Genomic DNA, 26,658 nt, shown 5'->3' with positions numbered 1-26,658 from the left:
TCATTATTTCTAATAGCTGCATCTCATTCCATTACATGATACATCAAAATATATTTAACCCAATCACTGCTCAGCATCCACTTAAAATATCAGTTCATCTAAAAAGCCTTCGCTGCCTCTCCAAGTTAAGGTTCAACACCCATCTTATGTGCTCCAACCACAGTCTATACCACCAGCACCACATTCAATTAATGTTTAGTCGACTTGCTTCTTTCCTAAACTGTAAGGTATATGAGGACAGGGATCATCTATCTCTTGTTAACTTTTATAGCCCAGTACCTACTACAGTGCCCAGTAGGGGTAGGTACTCTATAAATCATTGCTGAAATATAAATTGTTTCCTTCTTAAAAACTATAAACAGTAAGATGAACATCCTTGAACATACAGATCTGTGAACCTATCCAATTGTCCTCATGAGGTAAATTTCTAAAATTGGAATTGCAGAAAAAAATGGTATGGGCTTTTTGAACTTTAATACATATTTTTTAATTGCCCTCCAAATCCCTGTAGGAATTTACATTCTCACCATCAGCCAATGAGTGTTTCCATTTTACCATGTCCTTAAAATACTGAGCCTTGTTATCCCTTTTAAAAACCTTTCCAAATGTGATATCTTGTTACTATTCAGCATTTTATCACTACAAAAGCATTTTTATATATTAGAGATTTTGCTTAAAACTAGATTGGGATGGGCCGGGCGCGGTGGCTCAAGCCTGTAATCCCAGCACTTTGGGAGGCCGAGACGGGCGGATCACGAGGTCAGGAGATCGAGAGACCATCCTGGCTAACACGGTGAAACCCCGTCTCTACTAAAAAGTACAAAAAACTAGCCGGGCGAGGTGGCGGCGCCTGTAGTCCCAGCTACTCGGGAGGCTGAGGCAGGAGAATGGCGTAAACCCGGGAGGCGGAGCTTGCAGTGAGCAGAGATCCGGCCACCGCACTCCAGCCTGGGTGACAGAGCGAGACTCCGTCTCAAAAAAAAAAAAAAAAAAAAAAAAAAACTAGATTGGGATGTAAATAAAAAATACTAACCAAGTTATATTTGGAAAAATTGTTCATGCTAAATAATGGTCCATTCACCAAATATTCCTCATATTCAAGTAAAAAAGTGCCGACCCTTCTGTGTGACTCTTTTCAATGTACCTAAAGGAAAGATGATATAAATTTAAAATATAAACACATAGAAAAATATATATATAAGTACCTACTTGATGGAGAAAATCTGCACAAAAACAAGCTAACATTGAGATAAATCTACTGTGGGACAACTCTATGGTATGGATTCAAAAAACAAGGTGAAATTGTCAATTTACTGCCGAGGAGGTGACGTGTTGCTCTGACAAAGGAAGTTGGAAGATGCTCTGTTGTGCTACTCTAGAACTGCATTCCAATAGTCTATTGTCTCCATGCACAGGGATGCCAAACAATCCCCAAACTCACTGGGTCCGAAGCAAAACTCATGTTCTTCCTCTTTTCCCCAAGAACACTTAGTACATTGCAGATCCAAGGCTATCAAATTATGTCTAAGAGTTGTGCTGCCCAATATGGAATAGCAGTTAATATAAAGTGAGATGTGCTGTAAATGTAAAAACTACCCACTGCATTTTGAAGACTTAATATGAAAAAAGAATGTAAAATATCTCATCAATAATTTTTACGCAGATAACTTGTTGAAATGACCATTGTTACTGGTGGAAGGTATCTGAGGTACCAGTGCCAAATCCATACACGTCTGCAGCTATCTCAATTCTTGCCTCCTCAGAAGAAGGTATGCGACTGAGGGGCATAAGGCAGAAAAAGAGACCGAGGCAAGTTTCAGAGCAGGAATGGAAGTTTATTTAAAAGCCTTTAGAACAGGAAAGAAAGGAAAGAAAAGAATACTTGGAAGAGACCCAAGTGGGCGCTAAGGTCAAGGGCCCCGTTTAACCGCGATCATAGGACTTTATAGGCTCACCTCTTTCCCATGATTCATTCTTCCCTTAGGGTGGGCTGCCAGCATGCTCAGTGCCCTCCTTACCCTTGGGAAGAGGGTATGTGCAATGTCTTTAAGAAGTTGTATACATGCCCATCTGAGCCTTTCTTCCCTTTTCCAGTAGAGTGTCCCTGAAAAGTCATAATTTGCCATTTTGTCTCTTAAGGAGCATGCCCGGGAAGTTCCTTCTCCTTGGCATCTGCATTCAATTAACACTTTAATATTAACAGCTGTGGATCATCAGAAGATTGTCTCTCCTTGGCACCCTGGTGCCCGGTTGCCAAATTATCATTTTTAGAGAGGCAGTGTGATAATTGTTGAACCATCACCTGACATCCCTAGTGGGTTGGGGAGAAGAGCCCTCTCTTGCCCCACTCATGCCTATCTAACTACTTGTAACAACTGTGTTTTTGAGATATTAGGTTGAAAACATATCATTCAAAATAACTTTACCTGTTTCTCTTTTCCCTTTTTTAAATTATATATGTGGCTCATGTTTATAGATCTGCATTATATTTGTATTGGACAACAATGGTCTAGACCAGTGAGATCAAGGGCTAGATTATGAAGCTAATCATCAGGTTGGATGTTATGCCCTAATAATCCTGCAGAAAGGAACAAGAAAGTGAGAATAAAAAGGAGAAAGGGAAATCCCGTGAATTGTGCGTGGCGTGGACTCTGGCAGTCAGTGAAGGGATCTTCCAGGCATGAGAGACAGAGTAGAAGCTGAGGAGAACTATAAACCTGAAGATAAGACACCTATGTTGTACATGCCAGATTATCTAAATCTATGACTCTCACTGTGTTATCTCTCTGATGTTGTTGCCAGAGACTTTAGCAGTGCCTCAAGACATTCTAATGATGTCTGAGTTGGACTACTAGGTAGCAAACTTGAGCTAGAGTTAAGGTTAAAATGAGAAGGTGTGGAAGCTAAACAACTCCATTTTGGATGCTAATCCACCATGTTGACTTATTAGCCCCAGTTCTGGGAATGCCTCTAAGATTTCTATTTTATCTACCATTCCTTGTGCACGTAGATCCCCTTAGATCAAAACAACCTTGACCATAAATCCTGCCCTTAGGTAGACTCACAAAGCATTCCTGCCTTTCCCTGAGGGGTCAACTGTAATTGTTCTACACATTCTTTCCCTAAGGTCTGGGGGGTAGGGGTTAAGAGTGGGTAATCCACTATCTTGTCTTATGCCGCCTGAGGCACAGACATGGCTTCTGTTCATAAGTCCCTATTAAATGTTTCTTTCTAAGAAACTGAATTTGTCAACCTCTTTCTTTGGCCTCCCTGCTTCCTTGGACTCTGGGGGTCATTTTGCATAGACCTGCGCACCACGGAATGATCGTACGTCTCCCATCGCCAGAAGTGACCCATAAGAGAGCCAAGAGGATGATGAATTTGAAGGACAGAAATCAGCTGCCCCACCTACCAGGAAAGTCCTTTTCCACTGCCAACCTTGAAGTTCTGGGTTTGGGTGGGGGTTTCTGTTTGTATGTTTTTATTTTGGTTGTGCAGTTCAAGGATGGCGTCATTCCCTAAGGACCTCCTTTAAAGGACCTGCAAAACCTCAGTCTACCCCAATCTTAAAGTTTACCTGAACCCAGTTGCCACTGGTTCTGAAGTTACCACAGGCTTTGGAATCTGTGTCCTGTTATCACCTAGTTCCTCTTTGTATCCATCCCCTTTCCCAGTGAGCAGATAGCAGCCTAGCCCCAGTTATTTCAACTTCCCTCCTGGTCTTATTCCATGGAAATCTCTGAATGTTGAACTACTTGGTAACAAAGGCTAATGATCTCTAAGGTCTTTTTCAATCTATTGTTACCATAACAAAAAGCATATCAGTGGTTGCCTGGGGCTAGTATGGGAGTTATTACAATAACTTTTGGGAGTAATGGGTACCTTCATTATTTTGATTGTGTGATGGTTTATAGGTATATATATATATATATATATATATATATATAGGTATCAAAATGTGCACTTTACATATGTCAACTACACTTTCATAAAGCTGTTAAAAAACAGCATTAACATATTTCATTCTCATATTCAATTTCATCAAACAAGAAATCAACGAGGAAATGCTTACGTAAAACCCACTCTAGCTATCTGAGTTCCTGGTAGGAATAGGGACTCTCTTGGCCAAACAGCATCTCAAAGGGAAGTTATTCTATCATCTGCTTTACACACATAAAACAATATTTTAGCAGCATACCTTCCATAATGTATCTCAAGGTGCTCATCAGAAAAGTCATCTGATATACATTTGAAACCATTGAATTGGTTAGTTGTCTTTCCATATAAAGAAATATCTCTAGTGAATAAAGAATAAAACTCTAAAAACCTTCACCACCCAGTATAATAGAGTCACTGTCTTAGGTCAGGTTTCACAGAAGCAGAGCCTGAGAGGAGAATTCTTGTGCAAGTGATTTGAGGCTCTTGAGTGAAAACTCTCAGAAAGTGCCACAAGCAGGACAGGAAACGAAAGCAACCAGGCAAAGATGCAGGGCCAGCTGCAGTCCAGCCCCAGCCTGATCCCACAGGGAGCAGTGGAAAATGAATGACACCACAAAGGTGTTCCCTGTAAGGCAGCAAGGTTGGCTCTATGTAACCCCTGGTCAGTTATCCTTTAGCTATTGACCACACATGAAAGTCTTGAGGTGTAACCTCCTGGGCATCTCCCAGCAGGCAGCTTCCATCAGCAAGGACAATGCTTGAGACAGGGTGCAGCTGTGAGCTGTTGGCAACCTACGCTCATAGCGCCTGGAGAATGGGGATATTACTTGTCCTCACTAAACTCGTGTTGAAATTTGATCCCCAGTGTGACAGTGTTGGGAGGTGAGGCCTAGTAGGAGGTGTTTGGATCATGAAGGTGGATCCCTAAGAATGGCTTGCTGCCCTTCTCATGGTGGTGAGGAAGTGCTCACTCTGCCAAGGTTGCATTAGTTCTCACAAGAATTGCTTAGTTCTTGACAGAGTGGGTTGATATAAAGCCAGGACATCCCTCGTGTTTTGTCTCTGTTGCATTTGTCCACTGCCCCTTTGACCTTTGTGCACAGGGTCAGTCCACAGACGTGCACCAGCACCCCAGCGACCCATTGCAGCCTTCTCCTCACTGTGAGGGGAAAGAACTGTGAGCAAAATAAACCTCTTTCTTTATAAATTACCCAGTCTCAGGTATTCTGTTATAGCAACATAAAATGGACTAAGACATCATATAATCTTAGAAAAGTTACTTAACTCTGTATTTCAGTTTCCTCATCTGTAAAATGGGGCGTTTGAGAGCAGCTGCTTCACGTGCTTGCCAAAATGAAATAAAATAACAAAGCACTCCGAATAGTACTTTATATTAAACTGTATATGCAATTTACTTAAAGTCATGCATAGCACATAATGATCAATAACTTATAAATTTTGTTGTTGTTGCTGTTATCCTGTCCTCAGAGATGCCTGCACCAGGTGTCTCGTTGCTCAAGTACTATCCAGGTGCTTTATACGTCTGTACACCCAGGAGTGAAATTTTTTGTCTCTATATTGACCTTAAGGGTAATCTAAAGATTCCACATCTAGGTGACTGCCTAAATAAATATATGCACGTATCCATTTAATCTGACATTTCTCCAAGCTCAAAATCAAACAAGTGTAGAGCCAAGCCAGGTGGCTCATGCCTGTGATTCCAGCAACATGAGAGGATTGCTTGAGCCCAGCAGTTAGAGGCTGCAGTGAGCTATGATTGCACCACTGCACTTGGCCCTCTTAAAAAAAAAAAAAAAAAAAAAAAAAAAAAAAAAAAAAAAACATTAAACAGAGGTAGCCTTTTGTGTGTTTCTCTTTTAAAGAGTGGGATGGGTGCTATTTCATCATTGGCTGCTTTTTACTTACGTGGAGACCCTCAATAGGCAGATTCTTCTAGTCTGTGGTAGGAAAAACAAAGAAAAATAAAACCCCTCTCTTTCCTAAGCCTCCAGACCCCAATCATGAAACCAGAGTTTCCCTCAGGCAACAATGTCCCCACAAAGTTGCATCCAAGTGTAATTTTGCACAAAGTTATACTTGAAGCAACACTTCAAATCAAAGTCCCAGCAGCCAGTTCTCTGATTCTTGCACCTTCCAGAGGCAAATATGAAAAACTTCAGACTCTTCCTCCAGTTCTGTCTTTCAGTTTGGGGAAACAAACTGGCATCTCTGACCCACACCTGACTAGAGAAGGTGGGATGGGTCAGTGGCGAGTGGGCACGGCTCTCGGGAGAGGGAAGGCAGCGATTCCAGGAGTAGGGGGCGTCTCGCCGCGACGGCAGGTTCAGCTTCGGTTCACTAATCGCAACCAGCCCCCGCGGGAGACGGGGAGAGCCCTGGCGGCTGCAGGCCGGCACCTGGGCGGATGTTACCTTTTCCTGCACAGGGTCAGTCCACAGACGTGCACCAGCACCCCGGCGACCCGTTGCAGCCTTCCCCTCGCCCCGGGCGGGCGCGGCCTCCGGAAGCCCTCATGGCTTGGGGCCAGGATCATGGCCATCCATGTGCTTCGGCCTCGCAGTTCCCGGGGATGCTGCGGGCCCTCTCCGTCCTGGGAGGCTGGGTCCGGGGAGGACACACCCCTGGCCCCGCCTCTCGGAACGACCCTTCGGATTTTTCTCTTCCACATCGGTTCATGCAGTGGAGCCCCCCACCTCACACCCCGCAGAAATCTGGGGATGAGGAAGAGGGACGGCCGCTAGCGGTGGCGCTGCAGCTGGAACCGACCATGCGTATGTGGAGGTGGGGGGATTTGAACTTTTATCTTATATGAAATTAATAAGCATATAACATCTTCATTCATTCTTAAAAGAATGCATGGCTTTAAAATAAACGTAGCGGGACAAGAGAGACCCTCGGGGTAGCTTTGCCTTGGGTGCAAGTTTGAGAAGCGCTGTTAGGTACACAGGTGCTTCTTTCTAAATTCGAGTTCTTGACGCTGGGCCCCTCGGCGCGCTCTGGGTCCGGGTCCAGGACACGCCCTCCGGCTGCGATCCACGTTGACCCCCATCAAGCCGAGGTGCGAAGGAGTATAGCAGACCTTCGCCCCGGTCCAACTCCTTTAGCGAGACAGCGTGTAACCTGCATCTGGGCCCTCCTGTAGAAAACAGAGAGGCCTGGGGCATAAAAAACCATTTGCAGAACGTTAGACAACTGGATGGTGAAAGCAGAGGTCTCTCCTTGCGCTGTAGGATAAACCGCACTGATGGCTTAAGGGGCCCTAGAACTGTTCCTTCTGTTAGGCTGGTTCATAAGTCATTGCTGTGTTGGTGGGTCAACAGAATAGGCCCGGTTGCTTTAAATCTACCGGGAAGTGAAGCTAAATATACTTTAGTCATCTATAAGTACTTACAGTGCCATCAGCAACAGCCATGTAATGAACTGTTCATTAAGAAATTTAATGTTTTCTATAATTTTCACGTTTTTGTTCCATTAGAAAGGCCTCAGAATGGAATTATGCCAGAAATACATGAAAATATACATGGTTTTATTAGACTTACCTAACGTATGTGGCTTATAAGGAAACTAATCTGAAACAGTAAATCTGTGAAAGTCATTGTTGCCTTTATAATTCAGCTTATTAAAAAAAAAAGTCATAAACACCATCAAGATTTTTTTTTTTTAAACTGGGGAATGATAGAAGGATGGTTGTAAGGATGCCAAATCTCAAGATTTAAGCTGATTCTGAATCTGATATAAACAATGAAACTGAATTTAAGAACTGTCTAGTCTTAAACTAGATTTTTCTTTTTTTCTTTCTTTTTCTTGAGATGGAATCTTGCTTTGTCTCCCACGCTGGAGTACAGTGGCACGATCTCAGCTCACTGCAAGCTCCGCCTCCCGAGTTCAGGCCATTCTCCTGCCTCAGCCTCCAGAGTAGCTGGGATTACAGGTGTGCGCCACCACGCCTGGCTAATTTTTGTATTTTTAGTACAGACGGAGTTTCACCATGTTGATTAGACTGGTCTTGAATTCCTGACCTGGTACTCTGCCCGCCTCGGCCTCCCAAAGTGCTGGGATTACAGGCGTGAGCCACCATGCCCGGCCAAACATACACTGATTTTTCTTATGCAAAATCTGCTCAGTAAAAATACATGAAATTTAAAAACTGTTGGAACTCCCCAAAACACTTTAAGCCTTTACAAAGATGTGGCTGATCTTAGTCACATATGGTTACAACTTCTGTTCTCAGATTATAGATTAACTCGTTTTCTTGTTTTTCTTGTTCCGTACAACAACTAATGAGAATTAAACAGCATCAGGGACAAAAACCTCCTGCCTTCTTAATTCATGACCCTTGTTATAGATTAACTTCCCTCTTGTTGTCCTGCTTTGCTTAGACCAGATGAGAGAAAACTCAGGACTGTTAGACCTTCTGTTTTTAAAAAAAAGTGTTAAATGTACCCTTTCCAAAAAGGAACATTGCCCATAACCAGTCAAATTGCTGTAACGATTTGCCAACCTTGTATCAATAATGTTGCAATCCTTCTAAAAAACGCCTCTGTCTCTGCCAATATAAATGAAACCTTAACTTCCCTACTTGTGAATGCTTACTCCATTCTTTTGGAGTTGGTGTTTCCAGGTGGTCCATTCTCACTTTGCACTTGAATAAACTATTTTTAAATTAGATTCTGACCTTTTTGATTATTTTAGATGGACAGCTCTGATCAATTAGATCACTCCCCTAGATACTATAATAGACTTCCCCCACAACCAGAAGCTGTTCCCTGTCTCAGTGAATGGCACCAACTTGTCCATTTGTCCAAGACAGAGACCCGGGAATCATTTTTTATTCCTCCCCCATTCTAGTGGCTCCCAAATGCATTCTCTCTGTGGCTACCCAAGGGATCTTTATAAAGTACAAATTTGTACACGTGTCATTCCTTTGCTAAAACCCTTTAAATGATTCCCTATTGACCAGAGTATAGTCCCAACTCCTCCCCTGCATTCGATTTTAAGGCTCCTTGCAGTTCACCTCCACATCCCACCATCCCTCCTTCCCAATGGCACTTGTGGTCAAATTGCTGTAATTTCTGAAAGGTACAGGAATGTCCCTTTGATCACTGCGCCTGAAACACCCTTCAGTCCTTTCTTCCCTGACAAGCTCTTACTGCTCCATCAGGTCTCTGATTAGATTATTTCCTGCAAGTAGCTTCTCAGATTCCCTGCCTACAGATTGTTACAACCCCACCAGCCCTTATCACACAGTAGTGTAATTACTTTTTCCTCCATTTCACCACTAAACTAAGCTGCTGACCTGTGCCCAAAAGGAAGCTGCATTTGGAAAGAGATCAAGCTTTCAACTCAGAGAGACCTGGGATCTAAATCCAGGTCTTACATTTACAAGTCATGTGCACTTCAACAAGTTTCTTAACCTGACTGGCTGCATCTCAGTTTCCTATCTGTAAAGAAAGAGGATCATAATGAAAATTAATGAGACAATGTGTGTAAAGCATTTTGCAGGTAGCCAGGCACTTAGTAAATGCTCAGTAAATGGTAGTTACAAATGGTAACCCTCTGCCCTAAAGCTCCTCCCAGACTGGACTCCTCCCAAGAGAGTGGACAGCTCTTATCACACCAACTAGAGACAGATGAAGAAGAAAACTATAATTTTTCCTAACCCCAAAAAGTTTCATATTAGCTGTATATATTCACAGAGGTTATTTGACTGGTCTGCTTCATGCCTGTTTATCTGTTTGAAAATGCTTCATGCCACCAATGTAATCAAAGAATAGCATGAAAGTATTTTGAACAACACATAGCATTTTGAAATGATGTGTTCCTTTCTTATTATTTGTTGAAAAAAATGTGATTTTAAAACATTAAAATATTTGAAACTATCTTAGGGCTAAGGGACCATAAATAACTGAAAACAGCAAACTCTCACTTGTAGCCAAGATCCTTGACATTTTCCTTTAGCATCTTTTTACCAGAAAAGATAAGTTGTAAAACAAATCGTTAGGAATTTTACCACACTTTCTGCCACCATCTACTATAATAGTGATATAACTAAGCAAGTGAACAGCTAGTATAATAAGACAGGCCCCAGGAATCAGGAAAATCTGTATCTTGTATAACATAGCCTTAGATAGTTAAGATTAGGGTTTTGTTTGTTTGGTCGGTTGTTGTTGTTGTTGTTTTTTTACAATTTATCATACACATCTTTTTTACAATTTATCATACACATCTTAGACTAACAGATTATTAGAACTAGAAAATATATAGCATTCTGGAGAAAAGGAGAAGATTGAACACATACACGCTTACTTTCACTACCTCCAAATTCCACAAAAAATGATAGTAAAAAAAGATGGTTGTAAAACACGTAAGAAAAGTATGGGAGAGGAAACATCACAACAAACTGAAAGCTGGAAAACAGTGGATGAGAGGCAACTTACTCAGACAGCTGATTTAGACCTCAATCCTAAACCTGCAGGAGAAAGCTAAAAAGCAACCCAGTTTCACTACAGAATCCAGAAAGTCTCTGGAATAAGCAGCACCAGGTACCTCTGAAAGCAGGGACAAAACTAAGGCCATTGAAGGACTGGGTTGGTTAGTTTAAGAAGCAATGAGAACTTCTGATCACTCATTTTCACTCAGTGTAGCAAACCAAATGCCTCCCTAACACCCCATCCAAACACTGGAGGTTTACTCACTTCAGATAGAAAAAAGAGTTCCAGGACTACGAGTTGTTAGGCACAGTTGAGGGACTATTATGCTGAACCCAGTCATATTAACAGAACATTGACATGCCGAATGTTGAGAAGACAATACTTCCCTTCCAGTCTCTTCTTCAGCTCCAGAATGAAGAGAGCCAGCACTGTGTATTTTAAGCAGGAAATGTAAAAATACTTCTCTAGGAAACATGAGTAGTCTTAATTAATATATATTAAGGATACCCACAAAATGACCCTGGCAAATCACCCTCCAGGAATCCCATAGTCAACAAGCTTAGAGCTCTTAAATATGAGCAAGTGGCCAAAGATCACCAGATATCTGAGGGAAAGCTATGGCATGAAAGAAACTAAAACAAAGAAATAAACGGGAAAAGCAAATTAAAGAAATAAAGACTACTGTAGGAAGAATAAATCCTTAAACGACTATAATTAATGTATTCAGACAAATAGGAAAAGTTATTTTATTCATAAGACAATAATAAGATGTTCTCTTTAAAAAAGAAATATTCTGGAAATTAAAAGTTCTTGGAAATCGCATGTATAATAGTAGAAATAAAAACTCAGTAGAAGAGTTGGAAGATAAAGTTAAGAAAATCTTCCGAAAGTAGAAAGCAAAAATACGTAGAGCTCTGCTTTGGCAGCATATATATAAAATTCGAATGATACAGAGAAGATTAGCATAGCCCATTGCAAGGATGACACACAAATTCATAAAGTATTCCTTTAAAAAACACACACACACAGAAAATAACAAGTGTTGGAAAAATTGTGGGGAAGCTGGAACCCTTGTGCACTGTGGGTAGGAATGTAAAAGAGTGCAACCACTATAGAAAACACTATGGCAGTTCCTCAATAAATTAAACATAATTACTATATGATCTGGCAATTCCACTTTTGGGTATATTCTCAAAAGAATTGAAAGCAGAGACTCAAATAGATATTTGTACACCCATGTTCACAGTAGCTTTATTCACAATAGTCAAAAGGTAGAAGTAACCCAAATTTCCACTCATAGATGGATAAACAAAATGTGACATATACATAAAATGGAATTTATTCAGCCTTAAAAAGGAAATCCTCACACAGGCTACAACATGGATAAACCTCAAAGACATTATACCAAGTGAAATAAGCCAGTCACAAAAAGACTAATGTATGATTCCACTTATATGAGGTACCTGGAGTGGTTAAATACATAGAGACAGAAAGTATAACAGTGGCTACCAGGGGCTGGGAGCAGGGTTTAGTGAGGAGTCATTGTTTAGTAGTTACAGAGTTTCAGTTTGGGATGATGAAAACATTGAGATGGATAGTGGTGATGGTTGCATGACAATGTGAATGTGCTTAATTCCACAGAGTTATACACTTAAAATGGTAAATCTTATGTATATTTTACCACAATAAAAAATACCGGCACTAACTTAAGTGATATAGAGGCAAACATTAAAAGAAATAACTTAGAGTTGGAAGTGGTTTCTTCCAAGGATGGGAAAATGTCAGAGGAAGGGCTACTGTTTTTCAAAGAAGCTTTGTAAAACTATTTATCTCTTTAAATTATGTACATGTAAAACTGTGGTAACAATTTTACAAATAACACTAATAATGAACTTGAAGACTGAGCGTAATGAACAAATAACACTGATAATGAACTTGAAGGCTGAGCGTGACGGCTCATGCCTATAATCCCAGCACTTTGGGAGGCCAAGGTGGGTGGATTGCTTGAGCCCAGGAGTTTGAGACCAGCCTGGGAAATGTAGCAAAATCCTGTCTCTACAAAAAACATAAAAATTAGCCGGGTGTGGTGGCATGCACCTATAGTCCCAACTACTAGGGAGGCTGAAGTGAGAGGATCACCTGAGCGTGAAGAGGTTGAGCCTGCAGTGAGCAGTGGTGGTGCCACTGCACTCCAGACTGAGCAACACAGAGACACCCTGTCTCAAAAATAAATAAATAAAATAAACTTGAGATATTTTTAATTCCTTCAATTTCATGGAGAGAGGAGGACCTTTGGCCAAAGTAATCTAAAACAGCAAGTGGTAGAATAAAGATTCGAACCAATATGTTCTAAATCAAAGTTCAGCATCTTACCACCACAATACATTGTAGTCTATGATAGCATCTTCCTTAGTACCCTAAAATAAACTTTTCTGGGTGTCCTGCCTTAAACCTTCTTAAATTACGTTTCTTAATGTTTTATAAAATGCCTAATAATACTGCAGATTTTTCCATTTTTACCTAGCATTATTCATTAACACCTAATGACATATTTTCTAAACAAAATACACTTTTGAAATAATATACTTTTCCTGACTTTTTTCTCTATTTTTGTACTTAAAATTGAATAGGATTTTGGGGTCCTATGTTTAGTGTTGCTCCTTAAATAGTTGGAGAGACTTTGCTATTGCTGAATAAGATACTGTTCTTTATTTCTTTTCTTCTCTTCTTTTTTTTTTTTTTTTTTTTTTTTTTGAGACAGACTCTCGCTCTGTTGCCCAGGCTGGAATGCAATGGCATGGTCTCGGCTCACTGCAACCTCTGCCTCCCAGGTTCAAGCGATTCTCCTGCCTCAGCCTCCTGAGTAGCTGAGATTACAGGTGCGTGCCATCACGCCTGGCTAATTTTTGTGTTTTTAGCAGAGATGGGGTTTCACCATGTTGGTCAGGCTGGTCTCAAACTCCTGACCTGGTGATCCACCCGCCTCGGCCTCCCAATGTCCTTTATTTCTTTTTTCTTTTCTTTTTCTTTCTCTTTTTTTTTTTTTGGAGACAGACTCTCCCTTTGTCACCCAGGCTAGAGTGCAGCGGCACCATCTTGGTTCACTGCAACATCCGCCTCCTGGGTTCAAGCAATTCTCCTGCCTCCCGAGTAGCTGGAATTACAGGCGTGCACCACCATGCCCAGCTAATTTTTGTATTTTTAGTGGAGACGGGGTTTCACCATGTTGGCCAGGCTGGTCTCAAACTCCTGACCTCAAATGATCTGCCTACCTTGGCCTCCCAAAGTGCTAGAATTGCAAGCATGAGCCACCACGCCTGGCCAGGCCTTTATTTCTTGGGTGGGATATTTTATACTAAGTCCAAAGAGTTACCCATGGTCACCTTTAAGGCAACAAAAAACATTGCCAGTTCAATTAAACTCAAGTCACTAGTCTAATATTAATTTTAATGTTAATTTTTTCCATTAGAAATATGATATCATTATAAAGAGCATTTAGACTAAGGAATGATATATAATTGACTATGCTTCAGACTTTACAATGAAGCCCTTATGTGCACATCGCTTCCAACAGTACTCCATTAGTTATCAGTTGAACATATACTCATGGACATCTATGAAATATTTTTTAAAGAACTGTGAGGACCTGTCATAAGCATATCCTCCAACACCGACGAAGTGCCTTTTCCCAGAATAATGTGCTTGATAAGTTATCAATGTGAAAACTCTAAATAAGATCTATTATGCTTTTAAGATATCATTCCTTATCAAAATAGTGTCGATTACTGTGTATGGTTTCTCGTCTTATGTGACTGTTTCAGCAAGGTTGTGTGCTTCTTGAGGGCAAGGTAGTACAGGACTACACACATAATAAGTGATCTTTAAGCATTTGTAATAAGTAAAGAATCAGAGCAAGGAATCATGGAAAGTTACAGCTGAAATGGGGCTTAGGGATCCATGGCCTACCTACCTCTTTTCACAGTAAAGGAAATACTAATTGATATTTGAATATATATTTATGTGGGATATTTCATATGCATTTACTCACAGCAGCCCCTCTAAATAAGTACTGTTATTATCCCCTATTAAAGATATTAAAAAGAAGATCAGAGAGGTCAAGTAACATACTCAAGGTCGCATAGCTGGTCAGTGCTTACACTTGGACTGTAGCCAAGGTGATTGGAGTCCAGAGCCTGTGCTTTGCTAAAGTTTAGAGATAGATGTTAGCTCATTTACATGTGATCATATGGCTGGCTGCTAACAGAGGCAGGCCTAGAATTCAGATTGGTTGGTTGCCCAGAGCAAAAGCTTATCTTAGGAACCACTCTTGCATATTTTAAGTTAAAAATAAGTTTCTGTCTAGGGATGCTCTTGGCTATAATTTCTCATTTTTATATAGCAAAATTTGAAAAGACTACATGTAAATTACTCCTGCAAAATTGTCTCTCTGAAACACACATCTCAGAGCTGAAAAAAGTTAGCATTGATTCGCTTCCATTTCTTAAAAAAGGAAACCAGCTCGGAGAGATGAAGAGACAAATCCGAGACCATCCCACAGCTAAGGGAAGGTGGGCAACTGGGACCAGGTCCCTTGCTTCCTGGGGCAGAGCTGCCTCCCCCGCATTCTGGTTCCATGTGTCAACAGAGTCTTCTATTCCCCGTGCTCTATAAATCCATATTCCAGATATATCCTTCTGGAACTTTCCATTTCCCTAATTACTTTCATCACATTTCCAATCTCTGATTTACTCCTCATCTATTACTGTCTATAATATCAGACTCAATTTATGCACATCCTCAGATTAGCTCTTGTCATCTGCCCCCTGCCATTTGCTCAGTAGAAAGCCCTGGCCACTGCCACCATTGCCTCTCCGCCCAACACTGCAGGATATCTGTTCATTCCATGGGGGGAGGCCAGAGGCTGCGTGGCCTCCCTTGGGCCCCACATGGGAGCAGCTGTAACTGCTCCAGCATCAAATTCAGCTTACTGACTCTCTGAGGCCCTGTGCTGTGCAGCATGGGATGTGGATTTCCCATCAGCTATCCCAAGCAGTCAAATCACATGACAAAAATGGAGCAAACTTTGACCAATGAGAGACATAACACATGAAGGAACCAACAGACCAGTTTATTTCATTTCATTTCTTTCCCATGACTTTTCCATGGACACCTTCAAGGCATAATGGTTTCATGTAGCCTATCGGGAGACATCCTTGTAATCAAAATATCAGCTGCATTTTCTTTTGAAGCTTTTTCCAGTGCAGTAATGTTCTACAACTCTCTCTGTATGGCCCCTCACTCTTGCTACCCTGGGGTTGCACTCCCCCGTAAAACAATGGCAAGAACACTTTACCCTATGCCTATCACAAAAGCTTCATAGCAATGAGCGAGTTTTGGAGGAATAAAACTCAAATTAAAAATATCTTTGGCTGGCCACAGTGGCTCATGACTATAATCCCAGCACTTTGGGAAGCCAAGGCAGGCGGATCACTTGAGGTCAGGAGTTCAAGACCAGCCTGGCCAACATGGTGAAACCCCGTCTCAACTAAAAATACAAAAATTAACTGGATGTGGTGGTGGGCACCTATAATCCCAGTTACTTGGGTGGCTTAGGCAACAAAATCGCTTGAACCCAGGAGGTGGAGGTTACAGTGAGCCAAGATCACACCACTGTACTCCAGCCTGGGTAACAGAGCAAGACTCTCTCTCTTAAAAAAAAAAAAAAAATTCTTTCACAAACTCATTTGGCAATTGTGGTGGGTGAGCATTCTTTTCTGAGATCTCTTGAGTCCTGGCAAGGACGAGAAGGGACACACAGAGGTTGGCAAGGAAGAGGTCAAGGGAACTGTAATACTCATCATGGATCTTCATTTCTTTCCTCCACTTTCAAACACTTCAGCTCTCAGCAGATTATTTTTGAACCTAGGAGAGGAGGTCCTCAAGTGAGGAGAGGTCATGGATGTGTATATTCTTCTAGGATATCTAGAATATCTAGGCAATTAACTTAGAGTGTGGAATCTTTGGGTTGCTGTTAAATTCAATGCTGAGGGCCAGGTGCTCCCTCCCCTTTGAAAGTGAGGTGTTGCTACCCACTCTGATTCTGGAGGAGGGAAGAAGTTTCACTGATGGGAAGGAAGAAAGCCTTTGGAAAGGAGCTGGCAGCCCTGGAAGTTGAGCCAGCAGCACATGGCTCTGAGTGTCCAGCTATGGAGGGGACCTGGGCAGGACTCAGGCAACCAGGCATCTGGTATGGGCACCTCTGCTCAGGTTATAACTGCTACTACCTACTGAGCATTTTCTACGGTGAGCACTACTTTAAATGCTTTGCAAAAGTTAACTTATGTAGTCCTTGCCATAAACTGTAAGATAGGTAATATTATTATCCATACTTTATAACTAGGGAAGCTAAGACAAGGTAGCACAGGAAGGTTCAGTAACTTGCCCAAGCTCACTCAGCTTGAAAGGGGCAAAGCCAGGATTCAAATCCAGTCAAACTGACTCCAGAATCTACTCTCTTAGCTATTGTGACACTGTAATACTGTCAGGGAAGCTGCAAAAACCCCAGCCCATGGAGAGGACAGAGCAAAACCTTCTTCTGTGGTCCTTCCTAAGCTATTGTCTCTCGGCTTCAAACACATCCTATACTCGGCTTTGTGATGCTGTTGCTAGGGCTCTGCCAACCACATTTCAGCTTTGTCAACTGGCTTGTCTTTAGCCTTGCCAGTGGGAGCTCCATGGGAGACTGGCAAGGCTGGAAGAGGAAGAAGGGGCCTGTCTCCTTCCTGTGGGCTTCTTGCTCCTCTCTGTCTTCCTGCTCCAGTAAGCAATATTTCAGTAATTCTTCTCCACCCTGCAGGAGCCCTGCCTTCCTGCAGCAGCAGCTAAATCCAGTTTACAGTTTTTCCAGCATTTATAGAACCACCTTCATCACATTCTCTTCAGAAACGTCCAGCACTAACTGGCTGGAGGTCCCTCCTTAGAGGTTAGGGTCCCAGTGGCCAGGCCCCCTCCTCTGAACTCAGAAACGCCAGTTCAGCTGAACAGACCTCCTCCTCAGAGACCTGAGTTTCAACTCCATGGGGCCCTTATTCTAAATTTGTAAGTTTTCATCATTTCAACCTCTTTTCTTTGTTTCCTCCGCGCTAGGAGTGGTAGAGTCACTTCCTGCTGTTGCCACCTCCATGATACAGAGTTCTTCTTTTGTCTTTTTCCTAGTCAACAATTATTCATATGAAATTTTCTAAGTCAAAATAACTGTTGTGTTTTCTCCTTCTTGACTAGACCCTAACAAATATACCATCCTATGGTTAATCCTGGCACTTGAATTTGCATCAGAGTTTAATAATTTATCAATAGCTCGTGACATATTGCCAAAGTTGGGGGAAGGTATGTGTGGAATAAACCCAGCCAGTAAAAATTCTGGGAAAACAAACAGATTCAGATCAATTTACAATGTGACATCCTCAAGAAAATAATGCTAAATTCCTCACACCTGCCAATATTTCATCTTATGCAACAATGATATTCTGTCTTCACCTTTTATTAAATCAATACTGGAGACAGATTCAAGTATCTGTTGTCAATAAAGGTCATGATAGTCTTATGGAAATGGAGAGGATTTCAAAAACGTATATATAACAGAGAGCAAGATCTTGCCCTGTGACAGACTTCTCAATGACATCTTTATCTTCCTACCACATAGGAATCACTCAGCTAGGCTAGCTATTTTTGTAACAATGGGTAGTGGGAAATACTCTGGAGTGGTAGCAAAGTACTTGGGTTCTAATCCCAGCTATGCCATTTCATATTAACTTGGTGCTTGGCCCTTGGGAAAAGCACTAACTTCTCTGAACCTCAGTTTCTTTATTTCAAATGGAGTTATTAATACTACTTACTCAGCCTCCTTTATAGGCTTACTCAATTCGCTAAATATTTATTCATCATTCATAGGCAAGATGTGTGGTAGGTATCCGAGGATTTAGATAGAAAAGTAAAATACGGGTCAGGCATGGTGGCTCATGCCAGTAATAATCCTAGCACTTTGGGAGGCTGAGGAGGGCAAATCACTCTCGAGTGATCAAGCCAGGAGTTCGAGACTAGCCTAGACATGGCAAAACCCCTTCTCTACTAAAAATACAAAAAATTAGCCGAGCATGGTAGTGGGTGCCTGTAATCCCAGCTACTCAGGAGGCTGAGGCACAAGAATCGCTTGAACCCCAGAGGCAGAGGTTGCAGTGAGCCAAGATGGTGCCACTGCATTCCAGCCTGGGCAACAGAGCAAGACTGTCTGAAACAAAAGAAAAAACAAGAAAGAAAGAAAAGTAAAATACAGCCCCTGCCCTAAAGAAGTTTACAATTCAGTATTTCTTCATGCGTTCAACAGTTATGAAACACTATCTGTCAGGCACTGTGCTAGGAGCTGAGAATACAGTGATGTCTAAAGTATGATTCCTTTATTCAAAGAGATTACAGTCTGTACAGCGATAAGACAGCAGTGCAGATAACTAGGACAGGAGGCAGAGTGTACAATAGGGAGATGAAACTAATCAGTTAAAGAAACAGAGGACGTGCACTGAGTTGAGAGGGTCAGGAGAGGCTTTGTAGATCTGGAGTCATTTGAACTGACTATGGACAAAAACTTAATGAAGGAAAGACAAAGGGAGTAATTAAAAAAAAAAAAGAGCTTCCTGAAAGCTTAGAGGCCAGGCATGGTGGCTCATATGTGTAATCCTAGTGCTTTGCGAGGCTGAGGTGGGAGGATCACTTGAGGCCAGGAGTTCAAGATGAGCCTGGGCAATATTGCAAGACCCTTTCTCTATAATTTTTTTTTTAATTAGCCAGGCATGGTGGCATGTATCTTTGTAGTCCTAGCTATTCAGAAGGCTGAGGCAGGAGGATCACTTGAGCCCAGGAGTTTGAGGTTATGGTGGGCCAAGATTGTGCCACTGTATTCCAGCTTGGGCAACAGAGCAAGACTCTATCTAAAAAAAAAAAAAAAAAAAAAAAATCCTGAAGTGGAGTGGAGTTACTGGAAATTAGAAAGAAGAAATGAATATAAGTGATACTAGATGAACAGTGCTCAGAAATCCATATGGGGCAATTATAATAACAAATGAGTTACTGTTGAGGATATAGTAATGGGTAAGGCAGATGTGGTCGGTTTTCAACAAGCTTTTGATTAGTTGAGGCTACAAAAAAGTTTTAGTTTCCTTAGTATGGTCTGTTTTAAAATATAGTGTATTGATAGAAAATTTGAAGTTCCATAAGGCCAACAGATCGGGAGTCTATTGCCAGTGAAAAGATGGCTTCATTTTACTCACAAATCCCAGGAGGAAGGGGCACACCGTGTCACACAATGGAGTCAGGGGACACACAGGGAAGCACCAGGGTTGGTCAGGAGGTAGAGGGAGGGGGAAATTGTGAGCAACAGCTTTTATTATGGTTTCCACAGTTAGGAACAGATGACACAGGGTTACCAGGTTTAGGATTGGCTAGTTTGAATAATTTCAGCGGGCTCTGGAGCATAGAGACTGGCCTAATTGTCTAGCACTTGGCTCTGGGGTGATTGGGGCAGATGGCCAGGAGTATGAGATAAAGAAGGTGGAGGGGTATGGGATCTGGATTGGTTGGTTTGCAGCTGAAAGTTATACTCACAGGTGAGGTTTTTACTATCTCTAGAAATTAACTAACTCTGGGAGAGGACATCCCTTCAGGGTCAGCAAGGCCCCAGATATCAAAGCATCAGATTACAGAAAATAGATAGTTAACACAGCCTCCTTAAAATAGGGGAGCATATTCAACTTTGTATCCCTAGCATCCACCATAATACTTTGCACGTGAGGAAAGTACACAGTGTTTGTTGGATGATCAGATTAATAACTCCCCTCCTTGACTCTTTAACTCTGTTAGAGCTTGACAACTCTGACACATCCTTCAGTTCTCAGCCAGGTGGTCACTTTTTTAGGGAGACCCTTTCTAATTCCTTAGACAAAGCAAGTTATCACTGTGGTGGACACGTCGATGCACCCCCTTCAGTGAAGGAGGGCTGACAGATAGCTTTCAGTAGGTTACGCATGAAAGCTAAGGAAGCAATCCTTTTAAAAATTAAAGGTACTTTTAAAACAGAAAATGAAAGGTGAATAAGTGGTTATTTCCTTTGTGGCAAGGCTACTTTATATCATAATTAGTATTCTTTCAACTTCAAGAGACAGAAATCCAACCTAAACTTACTTAAGAAAAAGAAAAAGAATGTATTGGTTTATATGACTGGAGAGCTATCTTCAGGCATGGCTGGATCCAAGGAGTCAAATGATGACATCAGAATTCTCTCTATCCTCATTTATCTCACATCTATTTCTCTCTCTGTGCATGACCTCATCTTTTTCTTTTTTTAACTGAAAATAGCCTCCCTCTCTGTCACTGGGGACAATGGTATCAAGCAGCTTCTGTTTACCTTATACTTACAGCTCCCAATCCAGTAAGAAGATAAAGATCATCATTTTTTTCACAGAACCTGTATAAAATTTCAGAGGACATTTATATCAGTCAGGATCCATTCTGGACACAGAAACCACACTGGTTATCTGAACAGGAAAAATTTAACAAAACAAGTTTTAACCAGAGCAGTAGAAGGTGGTTCAGTAAAAGTTAACATTCCCTGCAACTTTTTAAAATAAATGACCAAAACAGCACACACACACAACGATGCTATTGAGTCCAGAAATAGCAGGTGCAAAAGAGCAGCTACTAATTGTAGGCTCAGGATGAATTAACAATAAAGGAACCAACGACTAAAGGAGCCCTCTCCTGTTGAAGGATGAGGCTGAGACCTCTTTGAAAATGATGTGGCTAATGCAGGAACAAGAAGCCTGCTGGTGGTAAGTCAATTTGCCATAGGGCACAGACCACAGCCAGCCTAGAGAAGCAGCTTGCAATTGAAAGAGGGTGTGGATAGGCTGCAACTGGTCTGTTGAAGCAGCCCACTGCTGCCTGAGGGTGCGGCTGAGCATAGCTACTGAAAAGTAGCTGCAGATGGGGAGCACATTGCCTAAGGATACAACCAGAGCTCCCTGGTGCAGCCCCTGGGCTCCCACCCTAATTAATAAGAACAATAATGATAAGTTATGTATTTAATATGCAGCATATTGTATACATATATATAATAATAATGTAGGACCAGGACCTGGAAGGGAAGATTCTTCTGCTGCTATTGCCTTGCAGGGACACTCCATTGTTCTCGATTGGTGCAGTTTAACATTCCACTAACAAGCATACGAGAAATGTTTACAGGGCTCAGTTCCAAGATCCCAAAGCAAGGAAAAGAAGGATGGGTTTGAAGCTGGGAGACGGTAAGTTAGGCACAATCCTGCTTGGGTCATATGCACAGCCCTGAACCAATCACTGTGACTAGGGGAAGGAGGACTCTGAGTAACAAAATCCAGGCCAGATTCATGAGTAAGCAAGGGGCAGGAGGAACAGCTCCACCTCTACAAGTGGAATGGCTTCGTCATTGAAAAGATGGATTCTTGGCCAGGCGCGGTGGCTCACGCCTGTAATCCCAGCACTTTGGGGGGCCGAGGAGGGCAGATCACGAGGTCAGGAGTTCAAGACCAGCCTGGCCAATATGGTGAAACCCTGTCTCTACTAAAAATACAAAAATTAGCCGGGCATGGTGACATGCACCAGTAGTCCCAGTTACTTGGGAGGTTGAGGCAGAAGAATCACTTGAACCCAGGAGGCAGAGGTTGCAGTGAGCCAAGATCATACCATTGCACTCCAGCCTGGGCAACAAAGCAAGACTCTATGTCAAAAATAAAAAAAGAAAAGAAAAGAAAATTGTACCTTTATTTAATGATTAAAATGTCCAGAGAAATATGTGTACAGTTTTTTTGGCAACCTTTTTTCTTTTCGTCAATGTTTAGGTTCAAGGGTACATGTGCAGGTTGTACAGGTTTGTTACATAGATAAACATGCATCATGGTGGTCTGCTGCACAGATCATCCCATCACCTAGGTAATAAGCCAAGCACCTATTAGTTATTCTTCCTGATGCGCCGCCCAACCCCCAACCTCCGAAAGGCCCCAGTGTGTGTTGTTTCCCTCCATGTGTCCATGTATTCTCATCATTCTGCTCCCACTTATAAGTGAGAACATGCAGTGTTTGATTTTCTGTTCCTGTGTTAGTTTGCTGAAGATAATGGCTTCCAGCTACATCCATGTCCCTGCAAAGAACATGATCTTGTTCCTTTTTATGGATGCATAGTATTCCATGGTGTATGTGTACCATATTTTCTTTATCCAGTCTATCATTGATGGGCATTTAGGTTGATTCCATGTCTTTACTACTGTGAATAGTGCTGCAGTGAACATACACGTGCATATATCTTTATAATAGAATGATTTATATCCTTCTGGGTATATACCCAGTAATGGAATTGCTGGGTCTAATGGTATTTCTCCCTCTAGGTCTTTGAGGAATCACCACACTGTCTTCCACAATGGTTGAACTAATTTACACTCCAACCAACAGTGTAAAAGCATTCCTTTTTCTCCACAACCTCACCACCATCTGTTGTTTTTTAACTTTTTACTAATAGCCATTCTGACTGGTGTGAGGTGGTATCTCATTGTGGTTTTGATTTGCATTTCTCTCATGATCAGTGATGTTGAACTTTTTCACATCTGTTGGCAGCATGTATGCCTTCTTTTGAGAAGAGTCTGCTCATGTCCTTTGCCCACTCTTTAATGGGGTTGTTTGTTTTTTTCTTGTAAATTTGTTTAAATTCCTTGTAGATTCTGCATATTTGACCTTATCAGATGAATAGATTACAAAAATTTTCTCCCATTCTGTAGGTTGTCTCTGATGACAGTTTCTTTTACTGTGCAGGAGCTCTTAAGTTTAATTAGATCCAGTTTGTCAGTTTTTGCTTATGTTGCAATTGCTCTTGGTGTTTTCATCATGAAATCTTTGCCCAACGTGTACAATTTTTTTGAGACGGAGTCTTGCTCTGTCGCTTAGGCTGGAATGCAGTGGCTCCACCTCTGCTCACTGCAAGCTCCACCTCCCGGGTTCATGCCATTCTTCTGCCTCAGCCTCCCCAGTAGCTGGGACTACAGGTGCCTGCCACCACGCCCCGCTAATTTTTTATTTTTATTTTTTGTATTTTTAGTAGAGACGGGTTTCACCATGTTGGCCAGGATGGTCTCAATCTCCTGACCTCATGATCTACCCGCCTCAGCCTCCCAAAGTGCTGGGATTACAGGTGTGAGTCACTGTGCCCTGCCAATGTGTACAATTTTTTTTAGCAAAGTTTTTAACTACTACTTATGGTCAAATTGGAACAAACCAGTAGATATAGTAGTAAAGAGCACAAACTATAGCACAACACTGCCTGCATTCAAATCAGCTCTACTAAAATGTGACATTGGACAAGATATAACTGGTAATTTGTGTCTAAGTTTCCTCATATGTAAAGTTTGAACAATAATACCTGTTTCATTGGACTGTTTAAAAGATTAAATAAAATAACATCTGTAAAGCTCTTAGAACAGTGTCTGGCAAGTAGTTAGCACTATATGACTGTAAGGATCATTATGAATTGGTTGTTATAGCTATTATTATTATGAATTGGTTATTATTAGTTGGATATCAAGTAATATAATTTTCACTCCATTTGCTAATTTGAAATCCCCTTATCTCCAAAATTAGGAAAAAACTTATTTTAAAAACATCTAACTGCTATATATGTGTTGGCACCCACAAAACAGGACTTTTTTAATATATCCTATAGGAATAATTTTATTCTTTTCATTACCTTATGATATTGAAGTAGCCTCTTCATAAACATAAATCATATTTCACATAACCAAAAAACAAAAAACTTGTTACTGGTATTATCCTGTAGAATACTGAGGAAAATACAAGTCTTTTCTTTATAAGCTTTATTTAAATATTCATAGACTTGTATGAAAAGACCATCTTCCTGAAAATCTATTTGTGTATATATTTTGTCAGAAGAATGTGGTGTTTTTTTTCGTGAAGTACTTTTAGGATTTCTTTTATTTTTCTCACTTAAAAGGAAACTGCCTCTGTAAAACCAATGTTTTAAAATCACACCAGAACATTCTGAGCAAGAGATGTACTCCAGCTCTGGCTGAGTCAGAGAAACCCCTAATGAGGACTCTGGCACTGACTATGAACCTCTGAGGCCTTCCTACTGTGACACATTCTGCAATATTAGTGATAAACTGATGTCTGAGGTATCAGGCATCTCAGCAAGTCCTCATCAGTGAATGTTACAACATCAGGGAAGAGTGGTCACAAAAAGAAGCAACTATATTTCTTTTCCTTTCAGAAATAGGATTGATTCTTTATTAACTCTTACAATAGAGTTGTGGGATTACAAACATCCATAACCAAATGGAAACAAGAGAAAACACCTCACAAAATATATCCACTTGAAACCAACCCTTGATCATCATAGTGTGCACAAACTGGCACACACATATACACATACTCACATCCATATACACACACTCACAAAATGTTCGTAAACTACAGTCACCAAAGAAGTATGAGATTAAGTAAAACTCAGATGATACAATAATAGAATTTTTGTATGTAATAGAATTAAATAGAATAGAATAGATTAAATATTTGGATAACAACACTATCCTGATTCCTACAAATAAATTTAAGCAATACAATATAGAACTGGTATTTTCCAATCTGGTATATAATCACACATAAAAAGATATCAAGTTCAAGACTCTATTAATGAAGAAATTTTAGTTACAGCAATTTTTATTACTAAATATTGATTTAATAATAGTTAGCTTTAATTCCTGAGCTTGTGATTTCAATGTTACTTAAGACATTATTACCAAGGGTGGAAGCAACAAATGTGGATCAGAGATGTATTATTTTCCTTGTCAGGCTTTAAGGAGGGCTACCATGTTGCCATGGAAAGCTCTGTTTCCTCAAGACAACCCACAGAGTAGGAGAAAATCTTCACAATCTATACATCTGACAAAGGACTAATATCCAGAATCTACAAGGAATTCAAACAAATCAGCAAGAAAAAAAACAAACAATCCCATCAAAAAGTGAGCTAAGGACATAATTGGACAATTCTGAAAAGAAGATATACAAATGACCAACAAACGTATGAAAAAATGCTCAACATCACTAATGATCAGAGAAATGCAAATCAAAACCGCAATGTGATATCACCTTATTCCTGCAAGAATGACCGTAAGCAAAAAATCAAAAAATAATAGATATAGGTGTGGATGTGGTGAAAGGGTAACACACTGTTGGTGTGAGTGTAAACTAGTATAACCACTATGGAAAACAGTGTGAGATTTCTTAAAGAATTAAAAGTAGAACCGCCATTTCATCCAGCAATCCCACTCCTGGGTTTCTACCCAGAGGGAAAGAAGTCATTATACGAAGAAGACTCTTGGCCATGCATGTTTACAGCAGCACAATTTGCAATTGCAAAAATATGGAACCAGCCTAAATGTTCATCAATCAATGAGTGGATAAAGAAATAATGGTATATATATACCATGGAATACTACTCAGCCATATAAAGGAATGAAATAATGTCATTCGCAGCAACCTAGATGGAATTGAAGACTGTTATTCTAAGTGAAGTGAATATTCTGAGTGAACTAAGGAATGAGAAACCAAACATCGTATGTTCTCCCTCATAAGTTGGAGCTAAGCTGTGATGATGCAAAGGCATAAAAATGAGACAATGGACTTCAGGGACTCAGGGAAATGGTGGGAGGGGAGTGAGAGATAAAAGACTACACATTGGGTACAGTACAGTGTATACTGCTCAGGTGATGGGTGCATCAAAATTTCAAACATCATCACCAAAGAACTTATTCATGTAACCAAACACCACCTGTTCCTCAAAAACCTACTGAAACAAAATAATAGTAATATTAATTTAAAAAGAAAACTGTTTTCTCATAGATAAAATGAGGATGATGATATCTACCTCTTAGCTTTGTTGGAACATTAAATGGAACAATGTATATTTCAGAGGCCAACACACACAGCCTGTCATCGATTAGTGCTGGTAAATAGTATTTCTCCTCCTGTCCTAGAGGTCACTCAAGGACTTAGTGATGTGAGGCCATACATAACCGCCTAAGCCAAAAAGGCTTTAGAATGTGGGTCTAAAAGAAGACACGGAAGTTGGGGCCCAGCCCTTATTTGCATAGTATTTTCTATTACGTACTTATGCACCCGAAGA

General features: G+C 40.9%; 1 pseudogene; it reads left to right on the top strand.

The window, feature by feature from the left end:
• Positions 1–11,303: 11,303 nt before the first annotated feature.
• LOC123573747 (U6 spliceosomal RNA) lies at positions 11,304–11,402 on the top strand (annotated as a pseudogene).
• Positions 11,403–26,658: the final 15,256 nt, after the last annotated feature.

Source organism: Macaca fascicularis, chromosome 5 (assembly GCF_037993035.2).
Source record: "Macaca fascicularis isolate 582-1 chromosome 5, T2T-MFA8v1.1".
NCBI lineage: Eukaryota > Metazoa > Chordata > Mammalia > Primates > Cercopithecidae > Macaca > Macaca fascicularis.
The sequence above is the reverse complement of the archived record's forward strand: the minus strand, read 5'-3'. Positions and strand labels throughout refer to the sequence as shown.